Below are 12,564 nucleotides of genomic sequence, written 5' to 3' on the forward strand. Positions count from 1 at the left end.
GAAAGCTGAATAACAGTAGGTAGAGATGAGTATACTGTTGGAATAATAAGCTGCATAGATTATCCACATGATCTACTGGATGATCTTTTAGAGGTAATACAAGTAATCAGTGGTAATATGAACTTGTCATAGTTGGTAATATCTATTTCCAGGGATAATTCTAAGGTGGGGCCTTGTCCTTTTAGCCCCTAAATTTGAAATAAGGCCAACATATTCAAATACAATGGGCCATTTAAACATTGTGCTGTATGGGCGTACCTCTGGAATATTTGAAATTTTCATATAAAGGGCCCATTTCAGAAAATTCCTAGAGTGAACCCTGTATTTCATAGAGGGGCTGTTAGATTCCAAAATCATCAAGTATCACCACTATGCTCTACTATACTGTTACAAACAAATCTTGACATGAATGGAATATGGAATGTGTTCATGGTTATACCATATTGTATGTCATTCAGTCAAATGTACACAATAAAATTTCAAAGTAACATTATCATGATTATTTATTTGCTAAAGGTATGGATCAGGCAATAAATAAAATTAACAAAAAATGATGTGTTTTGTTACATATGTGTATTCTTATTATGGTTATGTGTTTCATTTGGTTGATCAAGGGGTGGGGTGATTTTTACTTTTTTAGTGAGAAAAACAAATGTCCCAGGAATGCTTGAAAAAAATAAATACTTTAGACTGTTGATTAAACAAAAAAATTGTCAGCCACATAAATACATTGTTGCAAGATGTGTTCTTTTAAAAATACTCATAGTTAGCTGAAGCTGGAAACATATCAAGTCTCAATACAAATATCCCTGCCCCCCTCCCAAGAATATCAAGTGGTCAGTCCCACGCTGTGATGGTAACCTAAACCATGATTGCAAAGATGGTGCCCTGGGGAAAAAGAAACATGGCAATGGCATTCAATTCCATTCAAGTCAAAGACAAACATTATAAAACATCTGACTCATACCCACTAATGAACTATTAATTCTTATGTTCAGAGAGTAATTTAACCACAAACACAAAATAGCATTTCAGCAAATATCTGCTAAACCTAGAACATCTAGATCAATAGATCAATGTGGATAGAGACAACACCGATAGTGTTGTAGATATTCGACCTGGCTTCAGCAATATGTGCTGTCAGGTCCAATGTCTAGATTTGGCAGCCAGTACACACCCCACGCCCTTATCCTTCAGTCCCACAATCAGGTAAACTCAGGGTGGCACAATCTATCTCTCACCCGATACACCAGCCCTGACCCCCCTATTGACAGCAAGCACTACCCCCAACCCCTACCTACCTGGTGCAGACACTATCCCCACCATCACAGGGCCAACTGGTGTAATAGTCAGGGTGGCACAATCTATCTCTCACCCGATACACCTGCCCTGACCCCCCTTTTGACAGCAAGCACTACCCCTAACCCCTACCTACCTGGTGCAGACACTATCCCAACCATCACAGGGCCAGCTGGTGTAATAGTCAGGGTGGCACAATCTATCTCTCACCCGATACACCAGCCCTGACCCCCCTATTAACAGCAAGCACTACCCCCAACCCCTACCTACCTGGTGCAGACACTATCCCCACCATCACAGGGCCAACTGGTGTAATAGTCAGGGTGGCACAATCTATCTCTCACCCGATACACCTGCCCTGACCCCCCTATTGACAGCAAGCACTACCCCCAACCCCTACCTACCTGGTGCAGACACTATCCCCACCATCACAGGGCCAACTGGTGTAATAGTCAGGGTGGCACAGTCTATCTCTCACCCGATACACCAGCCCTGACCCCCCTATTGACAGCAAGCACTACCCCCAACCCCTACCTACCTGGTGCAGACACTATCCCCACCATCACAGGGCCAACTGGTGTAATAGTCAGGGTGGCACAATCTACCTACAATCCAATGTCTCACCAATACACCTGTCCTGGCTGTCAAACCAAATTCCTACATACTCCAGGCATAGAGTTTCGGATCCAACCACATTCCACAGTCAGGTCAAACTTAATTCATGCCCTACAAAAGGCAGTGGCAGCTGATATATCTGTGTACACACCGTGAATACACTTGTATGTAAACGTACGACCCTACCTACAGCCGATGATTACACATCCATTATGTTTGTTTTCTTTGATAAATGATTCCTTTAAGTCAAAGAATGCTGTTGAGACGTGTCCCAGGCACAGCTACTGATCCGTGGCTATCAGACTGGGACAGTCAATAGCAGAGATAGAAACAAACAGTTTTAGTCTACTAGTCCTTATAATGATAACATAAAGCAAAACCCTTGGCTTAAATGGCAAATTTCTATTAGTCCTTATGATACTTTAACTATTGCGGAGTTTGACAAGGACTATAGGACTAGTGCCAATTTCTAACGCTGCAAAAGTCTTTCATTACTGCTTATCTGTATTTCGGCATCAACCGTGGGGATTATAAAATAAGCCAAACCCGTCATTTTCTCAGACAGATTAAGGAAAGCAAGACGACTACCTCAGATTATGTAAAGGAGGATTATGTACATGAAACCGTGTATTATAAGAGCTATTTCTGCACTGGGAGATCAGACACTAGTACCCCGACACACCTCACACAAAAACATAGCATCATGAAGTAGATTAGGTAACAGATCAATCCTCCGGATTCTGGTTTACCATAAGTAAGCCCACAGGCTTGAGCCATGGTCTTGAACCAAACCATCTGGAACTGAATACTAGCATTACAGCTGAGGATTGAAAATAAATATCACTGATAAGGATTTACCTGCATAGGGTGATGTCTACAGCGTTATGTTTGTTTGTTTGTTGTTTAACGCCGCACTCAGCAGTATTCCAGCTGTATGACGGCGGTCTGTAAAATAATCGAGTCTGGACCAGACAATCCAGTGATTGACATCATGAGCATCGATCTAAGCAATTGGGATCGGTGACATGTATCAACCAAGACAGCGAGCCTGACCACCCGATCCCGTTAGTCGCCTTTTACGACAAGCATAGTCGCCTTTTACGGCAAGTATGGGTTAGAAATTGGCACTAGTCCTGTAGCCCTTACCAAACTGCCCAATAGTAAAGGTATCCTAAGGACTAGTAGAAATTGGCCCATTTTAGGGGTTTTGCTATATGTTATCATTATAAGGACCAGTGGACAAAAACTGTTAGTTTCTAACCCTGTAGAGTCTACCTTGAAATCATTCCAGAACTGCATCTTTATTCTGGGGGATCAAATTAAATAAGATGTATGGTAGACTTGCACATATGTAATACAAAACATAATGGAGCCGAGGCCAATTATTTTTAGGGACTGGAGAGTTACAAGGATATTCCCCTACTTAAAAACACATCTCTACTCTTACACTTTGACAAAACATTCTAAAGAGTCATAATATATGCATCATAAATATCGGCTTGTGACAGAGCACGTGAAACAGCGGCAGAGAACACAATCAACTCTCCAGTCCCTAAAAATAATGGAGTGCTCAAACAGTAGAATGACATTAAGATACCCAAGGACTACAGGGCCCACTTGCACAAAGCGATCTTAGCACCATGTTAGCGCTAAGACTATCGTAAGCCTATGTTAAAGTATTGGGGTTAAGATCATCTTAGCGCTAAGATCACTTTGTGCAAGTGGGCCCAGGACTGGAGGCAATTAGTGAAAATAAAAATTAATTTCCAACCCGGACAGCACATCAACATTCACACCAACTTGTCCCAAGAAGACCTAATCTGTAACCCCACTGTATGCAAAGGATCAGATCGGAACGCGGAGACCAAGTCTGGATGTGCCAGAGTAAGTGAGAGAGCCATGTTAACATTCCACAATGTCACAGAGTTGCCACACACTAAGTATACATGTACGCTATGTTAAACATCATTACCAATATACGGTAGGGTGATCTCACAATGAATATTGAACACACCACAGTTTATGAGGTCATCTGTCTATGGGGTTGCCGGGTATATTACAGAGCAATATCCAGTTGATATGGTGGTATAATGTGATATACAATTCAATTTCATTTCAACACACAGCCGTCTCATGGCTACTTGAGCATGCGAAGTCAGATGAGAGAATATACCAGCTATATAGGCCTTACAGGGATAGAAACTAACATATTTAGTCCACTAGTCCTTATAATGATTAAATATAGCAAAACCCTTAAAATTGCCATATTTCTACTAGTCCTTATGATACCTTAACTATTGGGCAGTTTGGCAAGGACTACAGGAGTAGTGCCAATTTCTAATGCTGCCTTACATACAAGCATTTTATTGTCGACCATGTTGTCAGAATAATGTTTGTTTTGTTTGTTGTTTAATGCCTCACTCAGCAATATTCCAGCTATATGACGGCGGTCTGTAAAATAATCGAGTCTGGACCAGACAATCCAGTGATTAACATCATGAGCATCAATCCACGCCATTGGGATCAATGACATGTATCAACCAAGTCAGCGAGCCTGACCACCCGTTAGTCGCCTTTTATGACAAGCATAGTCGCCTTTTACGGCAAGTATGGGTTGCTGAAGACCTATTCTACCCCGGAATCTTCACGGGTCTGTCAGAATAATGAGGCACATATATCATGATATATGAACATGATTAATCTAGAGCAACTTTTGCATTCCGGGTTCAAAATTAGTCAGTCTGCTAGTCCGAGAGTACATAAAAAAACTAAATGTCTCACTGCAGACAATTTTTAATCCACTCATTTAATCTATTGTATAAACACATTACCTTGACAGCGCTATGTTTGAAATAAGCTATTTAATATTCCTTACAGCAGATTTATGTTAACAGGTCTGGCTGTAATCTGTAACACAGCAGATCTCAAGCACTGGGCTATTGCTTACCTCAAGTCAGACTGTCTAAGTCCACTTAGGTATGTTGGAGATCAAACTGCCGATCACAGCACTCTTTCACATACATATGGAAAAGTATATGGAGACTACTGCTGCCCTGACACTTGTTTTATAAGCCAACACTGTCACAGTGTCAATATCCTAGGGATTCTAGGATTCCAAACTAAGTCTCCTTGGCAAGCAATTTGGGAAGAAATAAATTTGTTCCAAAGTTGGATTTTAATCATTTTAATCGTTTTTAAAGACTGAGGTCTCAAATTCGTTATTGGTACAAGGATAAGTCACCTCTACAATGCCATAACATTTGTTATAACTTTATTTACACGAAGTATGAATTTGTAATTCCAATTTGGGAATTTTTACTGACATTTTAGACTAACATCTAGTCTCTGAAATGAACATATCGTACAGAAAAAACAGTTGTTCAGTTATCTTAATAAAAATATAATAAAAGGGAGCCCAGTGACCCTCTTCATTTGCAGTAATCTAGACTTGCCAAACATTATAGACTTGCATGGGCTAATTTTTTAAATATATTTGTATCAGGGTCTGTAAGACAGACTATGACATTTGCTGCGGACTAGGGTTGACTATCAGCCTATCCTGTACTGTGTGTCACAGTCCTGCTCTTCAGTCATATTTGTCCCAGATTGTTGCTCTTCTTCCATGTAAACACAAACGGGCTGGCAGGGTGTGACAAACATCAGCAGATCCAAAGACTGGGACTGGGAGTGTAACGACTGATCAAAGTGCATGTATTGATGTATTGGAAGTATCCATGGCCTGTTGACAGCTGATCAATGACAACATGAACGTCAGTAGTTAACATCTACGCTACACTATCAGTGTACCTGGGGTACATTTCTATATAATTTATAGTGCTACACAACTCCTTCAGCTACGCTGGCTATGACTGATACGTTCAATAAAAGACATTGTACATATTGTATGAGGCCAGTTATGAGATCATAATCTTTTGCTATCATAGGGGGGATTTATATAGACCTGCTCAGAGGCTGATATTCGGCCCCAGGTCTGCAGAAAATGACATAAAAATTCCCAATTACAATTAAAAAAATTCCCAATTCCTAAGAATTTACAAAGATAAAACATTAAAATAACCACTTTCAAATAATATCATGATTTTTCCCAAAATTTGCCTGCCAAAGGCACATAGTCTAGCATCCTAGATAATCCCTGCATACAGTGAGTTAGTGAGTACCTTGGATACCTTAACTATTGGGCAGTTTGGCAAGGACTATAGGACAAGTGCCAATTGTTAATGCTGTGCAGGTCTCAAACATGTATCACTTTGACGAAATCCACAAGCACAGGTACGGTGCTGACAAACCTACAAACACCATTGGGAAGAACCGGGATTTGAACCACCAAAGGTTTCTGGCATGCGCAAGGGACACAGCAAATTGCGGCAAATTTGTTGAGCCCTAGATGACTGGGCCATCTGTGCCCCCCTGCTACTATAGAAACAAGGAATACCCCTGACTTCGACTCCAACATATTTCTAAGTTCAACTTCAAAACATGAAAAATGTAATATTTTCTCAGAAAATCAAACTTTGCAGTACACCTCTCCTAATTGGTATAGAAACTGTACCCCCAAATAGACAAAATTCATGAAGTAGTTTTCAAGTTACAGGTTGCACAAATGATGAATTACAAAAAATTCTATGTTCAACACATGAAAAAATTCATATTTTCTAAGAATCCATTCCGTAGTTTTCAAGTTATAGGTTGCACAAATGTTTAAGTAAAACAAACCTAAGTCAGAGAAATGTAATATGCTCTTTTCTGTGATCACATGACTATACATATATTACAGTTGTTTTCAACATACCTAGAGCATCAATACATATATAGACCTATGATTCCTGCAAGCTTCCTCCAAACAAATCAAAATCAGGAACAGAAGACTTGAAACGCAGCCAAAGCATATATTAGTTTACAACTGTTTGGCAAGCAGTCAGGCAAAGTGTGTTATTAACACAGGTAACTGGTCAATTAGATCTTTTGTGCGCAGTACAATGACCAACCTGATGACCAATCCCAGCTTGTGCTTATCAACTGAAATTGACCTGTGTGTTTGCACAAGGGCTGGCAGACATAGAGACCTTGTTGACTGAGACATGATGACTGGGACATATATTTCCATGTGCTGTCTTTAACAGGAATATAGCAACACGCTAGACTTGTAATTATGAACACTGACACATGTTGATTGGGACAGGCTAAATTAATAATATAGTTGAATGGTCTAGGCTCAAGTTCATTGTTTATTTATCATGTTTATATATAACTGTTTTCTTTAGCATGTTTAGATGTTAATGTAGACAGCTGAAATAAATAATCATGAATGCAATTTATATATGTATCCAGAGCTACAGAAAAGCTGCTTATTTGCGTAAAATACCCCCCAAAAATATTCAAAACCCAATTATTTTCAATTAACTTGCGTGCAGAAAGTCATGCATTATATGAAAAACTCAAATGTATAAAAACAGCATGCGTAAATACCCAATGAAGCTTTTTCAGCATGCGTACAACGGAGCTAATTTCCGCAACACAATTACGAGCTAATTTACTTTCCAAGTTAAGCCTATATATTGAGAACAGTTATATACATCTAAAACATTATTTAATTTTGTTTAAATCTTGAAATGTTCACAAATTTTGGAAAAAAACCAATAGAGTGATGAATAGAGGAGTGAAAAAATATTGGTTACCCATTGAAAAATGTAATAACCCAATTATAATAGGAACCCTGGAGTGAAAACTCAATTGCTCAAGACTGTATCTGGTGCTCTGTGTTATCAATCATGTGTACTCTTGTCTGTGCCAAACCATTCACGGCTACTGACTACGTTAGTCTGAATCTTGGCCCTATTTACCATGTTTACAGTAAATTTTACACACACTGAGATAAATACTAATATGAACTGATCTTACTGGACAAAAGTACAGTGAATAAAAACACATGCATGCATGCACAAAATTTTGGTCTTTCAAATTTAGAATCAAGTTTTGTTTTGTTTGTTGTTTAATGCCAAACTCAGCAATATTCCAGCTATATGACGGCGGTCTGAAAATAATCAAGTCTGGACCAGACAGTCCAGTGATTAATATCATGAACATCAATCCATGCAATTGGGATCAATGACATGCATCAACCAAGTCAGCGAGCCTGACCAGCCGATCCCGTTAGTCGTCTCTTACAACAAGCATAGTCACCTTTTATGACAAGCATGGGTTCTTGAAGACCTATTCTACCCCGGATCTTCACGGGTCCGAATCATGCAAAATAATGGGAAACTAACTGACAGGAACAACATGTGATGAGGTGAGCTACTGGTATTTGGAAGCATGTCCAATCTATATATTTTACAAACCTTAAGCATGATAAGGTTACTGTCGTTTTACTGTATCATAATCGACCAGTTATCTACTATCTATTACATGGTAATCTTGATTGGTGTCCAAACAAATCTTACATATCTTTTAACATTAAACTTTGACAAAAATTGTACGTTTTAACGTCTACTCGTACATGTTCTATGACCCAAAAGAAAATAGTCAACACTAAGGATATTCAGTAATTATGCATGAGGTCAATTAAGGTGTAGAATTAAAAACGTAATTGTGTGTGCTGGTTTTGGAAGGGTGTCTTGCATCATTGATAAACAGTGACCAAAGTCAAGAGTATATCCTGAATCTCCTGTGTATTTTGTTATGGCAGACTGCACAACCTGTGGTGACAGGGAAGGAACCATAAAGGTCTGCTTGTAAATAACATGACTGACAGCTTGATAAACATTTCTATCACTGGCAAGGTGTGAGTTGATTGTTTTACACAGTGACAATATAATCGTATATCCTGTACATAAATCAATATACTGACTGAGGTTAGAAACTGGCAGTAGCACTATAGACTAAAGGTTAATGTATTCATCAACTTGTCAAACTAGAAGAAACAATCGAAACATTTAAGATTTTTACTAAGAATATGGTAACTATGTAACACCTGAGTGAGTGAGTGAGTATGGTTTAGCAATATTCCAGCAATAACACGGCGGGGACACCAGAAATGGGCTTCACACATTGTACCAATGTCGGGAATCGAACCAGGGTCTTCAGCGTGACAAGTGAACGCTTTAACCCCTAGGCTACTCGACCGCCCTGTAACACCGGTAGCACTCGTTAAATCTACAACATCATCATCATCAACAACTATGTAAACCATTCTCTAACCATGATAAACCACAAGATTAACAAAAAAGTTTTAATTTATTCTCAAGAAAATAGTTTTAGAATTTGGATTGTTGGATCAACAAAAAAACAATCCGACTATTTCATGAATATATCTCACAATCAGCACAAGAAAACTAACCATAGCTACCACTGACCAACCTTTGATATATAATTGATGACTATTTACATGATTTACTTGCTAACATAATTTCACTTGAAGCATAACTGCACCATCCATGGCTGTGACTTTAGCCACGACATGACTATATTCCGTCAAGTAAGCTTTGATAATAGAATTACATTTGTTACAGTCATTTTGCTCTAGATTTTATGAACTTTAGATGGGGCATTCATAGCTAAATTGGAAGGAAAATGTTAAGGACCATGGGCGGATACAGATGCACCCCCCCTTTTCAAAAAAAGCTGTATCCGGCGCCCATGAGGACATCTTGGATGACAATCAGACCATGTCCTAGAAAATACACAGATTTGAAACCTTACTTCATATTATTAAAACAAGGTAAAAATGGCTAAATCAGATGTATTGAAACTGAACATGGTAGAATTTCAAGGGATCCTTGTCATAAATCAAACGTTAAAAGCTTAAGAGGGTTCCAAGATCTAATAGCAGCAAGCTCAGTGTTTATACTAAGGACAACCTTATGTTAACAAATAGGGGTCCCTTGGTTAAAATATCAAAGCAGAAAATATCACCAGAACAAATGTCTGTACTGAAAATAATCATATTAAATAATTACTATTAAAATGGTAAGGCTAAATCACAAGTGGCAGTTTTGAGTCACTATGATCGAATTGTATATTATCAATCAATATAGATACTTTTGATTGCTGATATGCAGATTACTAATTTAGTAACATGGTAACCACTACTCATTAACCGCGAACTGACATTTATCATTTTCATATTGCAAAAAAGTGACGAATTTATAATCACAGAAAAAACAACATCCCGATGGCATAAATGTCAACGTCTCGTCACGAGACTCGTGCGAAATCTGCCAACAGTCACACTACATTGGAAGTGACACGCAAGTTGAAGAACGCCGATCTGCAACTCTAAGAATAATTCCAGGAACCATTCCTGACTTCAGTTGATTCAACCGTCTCAATGAACAGTATCCTCAAATTTAATCTATCTCACCTTCAATCGTCTTATCACAACAGTGGGATGAAAACTTGACACCGAATATATCCCGAAGCTCCCGTCAAATACAACAGGAAACTTGTGCTGACATGTCTCTCAGTTTGTACTGGCCGCCATGATGAACTGCGCAACACATATGCGCACGTTAATTGCGAAAACGACATTCGGAACAAATCGGGCACTTTCACGATTTTGTTTACAGTAATAACTGTGTCATATTTCGCCACTCCGAATGTAAGGGGAATCCCCTAAGTCGTGTTTGGACGATATGCTCGCATCGCGGGAACATCGTTTCTCTTAGAAAATGACCAGGGTTGTCAAGACCACTGAATCACTTACCAAATTCTCTAAATTGTACACGCTTTGAGCTTCTATTTCCACACGACTCATACTTTAACTGATGGTCCAAGAACATAAACCTATAGCCTCCGAACGACACATTGGGAGGTCAGTCTCGGTGACTTGGTTGATTGCCTGCACAGGGGCTTGTAACGCAAAAATAGCAGCTACAAGATATATTGTCACACCCAGGGTCAGGCGAACTTACTGTTGGAGATTTAACGTGCGCTTTCCGACATGAGCATTTTTCGCACACGGGCCCGCCAGGCCATTTCGTGAGGTGGTCGAAAGGGGGATTTTCGAAACGGAGGTAACCAGAAGGGGTTTTAGGGTTGCTTAATCATTTTTGGTGGAAATTTTGGAATTTTGAAAGATGCCATACCAAAAGGTTGGCGGACTAGGGGAGTTTGTGTGGTTTTCAGTGTTTATAGATTTAGGATTTTTTTATTTGTAGATTCATCTGATTGTTGGATTATTTTAGATGCGACCGAGTAGACCTGTTTTGATAAGATATTTATACCTAGTGCCTTATTTGTTTGTAAGTTATTTAATGGATTTAGAAGATTTGGAAGTGTCAACTGGTTGTTGTGGTTTAGTGTAGTTTTAAGTGTTGGTCTATGTTGTTGCAGAGACCATATAATAGATCTATTATGGTCTCTGGTTGTTGGTAGTGTGTGCAATGTTGTAACAAGTGTTCGTGTGTTTCTGTTAGGTAACAATGTGGGCATTGACCAGTTTGATGGGTTTTTTCTTTTTAATATTTATATGGTGTAGGTGTGAGTTCAATTTAGTGGGGCCTGTTTGAAGTTTGGTTATTGCCCTATCAATTCTTTTGCTTCTGTCAAAGACGTATTGTATATACGTCCGTGGTTCTGTGATAGATTATTTTTTTGAGTGACTTTTGTAGCAAGTGTTTTAATTTGCAGTTTGATTTCTGATATTTGATGTGCCACTTTTGGAAGATTTTATCCTTAGTGATATTTTAAATTTCTTTTTTAGATATTGGTAAGTTAAACGCTTATTTCCTCTAATTTTAGTGCTGATTTGTCGGCGTGTTCGTTGCCATACCCACCAGCGTTGGAAGGGATCCATATCAGCTCTATCTCTTTGCCATGTTCGATGAGATTGTTAGCGCTTTTAAGTATCTGAAGTATTAGCCTTGGACGTTTTTATTGCTGTGTTTTTAGTTTTTATTGCCTGGAGCCCACACAGTAAGTCTGTAAGGATTAAGGTTTTTTGGTGTGTTTTTTTTCAGTTTGGGCCTGTGTAGGTCTGTTGCTATTCCCTTTAGTTCTGCTTAGTGCCATGCAGTATAACATCCTTTTATATACAGTAAACAACGTTTTGACGAACACGCTTATAACGAACTGACGGATGTAACGAACTTACTTTTTTGTCACGACTATTTGCTGTAGTTATGCTGTATATATGCTTATAACGCACTACGGTTATAACGAACTAAAATTAGTGGTCCCTCTGAGTTCGTTATAACCGTAGTTTACTGTAGTATCCTGCATGGCCATGGTGTGACAACATGTCTTGTAGCTGCTATTTTTGCGTGTCTTTGTACCCGTCGCCATGAGCCGTTGATCAGTCCCTGGTTCGTGTGGTCAAGAGTCCATTAACTTGCTGTGTACGGCGTTAACGAAAAGAAAAACGAAACCGGTACCCGATTTACAGTTGGTTATCTGAAACGTTGGTATATATAATTTATGCGCGCGCGCGCGTGTGTGTGTGTGTGTGTGTGTGTGTGTGACCCGTGAAGATCCGGGTTAGAATAGGTCTTCAGCAACCCATGCTTGCGGTAAGGGCGACTAACGGGATCGGGTGGTCAGGCTCGCAGACCTGGTTGATGCATGTCAACGTATCCCAATTGCGTGGATCGATGCTCACGATGTCAATAACTGGATTGTCTGATCCAGACTCGA

General features: G+C 39.3%; 1 protein-coding gene across 1 annotated transcript in view; it reads right to left on the reverse strand.

Annotated features, from left to right (window-relative positions):
• LOC124117731 overlaps nt 1–10,421 on the reverse strand; it is a 60,314-nt gene extending 49,893 nt beyond the window's left edge. The window contains exon 1 of the mRNA XM_048394488.1: nt 10,295–10,421. The gene's annotated coding sequence lies outside the window, so the exon portion shown is untranslated. The remainder of the gene's footprint in view (nt 1–10,294) is intronic.
• Between the last annotated feature and the right edge of the window lie 2,143 nt (nt 10,422–12,564).

This window comes from Haliotis rufescens, unplaced genomic scaffold (genome assembly GCF_023055435.1).
Source record: "Haliotis rufescens isolate VD_foot unplaced genomic scaffold, xgHalRufe1.0.p SCAF_13, whole genome shotgun sequence".
Lineage (NCBI taxonomy): Eukaryota > Metazoa > Mollusca > Gastropoda > Lepetellida > Haliotidae > Haliotis > Haliotis rufescens.